At 41.3% G+C, this 477-nt stretch overlaps 1 non-coding gene across 1 annotated transcript; it reads left to right on the forward strand.

Moving 5' to 3' along the window:
• On the forward strand, positions 1–90 carry Trnai-uau (transfer RNA isoleucine (anticodon UAU)). Its single transcript is given in 2 exon segments — positions 1–38; positions 55–90. It is a non-coding gene; the product is annotated as a tRNA-Ile (tRNA).
• Positions 91–477: the final 387 nt, after the last annotated feature.

The raw sequence follows: 477 nt of genomic DNA on the forward strand, positions 1-477 counted from the left end.
TCCCCAGTGGCGCAATCGGTTAGCGCACGGTATTTATAAGGCAGTGTCCGAGCGATGCCGGGGTTGTGAGTTCGAGCCTCACCTGGGGAAATACGATTTTTGTTTCACTTTGGAAATGCATCGAAATACTCCTATTAAAGTATGCGAGAGACCCTTCAAAGTGACAATAGCCTAGCTCAACAAAGATACTAATGTAAAGTTATAATTAAATTCATGATTTTAGGATAGCGGCAGAGTGAAAATTCTCTTTAGAAAATCCCTTTCTATAACTTTTTCTCAAAACCAACACACGCAGCAAGGGTCAAGGGTTCAATGTACTCGCGCTTAAGAGATTCCGAGCCCACCACAATCAGAATGACGCTGTAGAGTTTCGAGAGAGGAAACTGCAAAACAAATTCAAGATCTGTTATCTCGCTTAAATATTAAAAAGAAAAAAACTTTAGACTACGTTGGCTGCCTATCCTCGAAACACGCAGT

Source organism: Bacillus rossius, chromosome 7, assembly GCF_032445375.1.
Source record: "Bacillus rossius redtenbacheri isolate Brsri chromosome 7, Brsri_v3, whole genome shotgun sequence".
In the NCBI taxonomy this organism is placed as follows: domain Eukaryota; kingdom Metazoa; phylum Arthropoda; class Insecta; order Phasmatodea; family Bacillidae; genus Bacillus; species Bacillus rossius.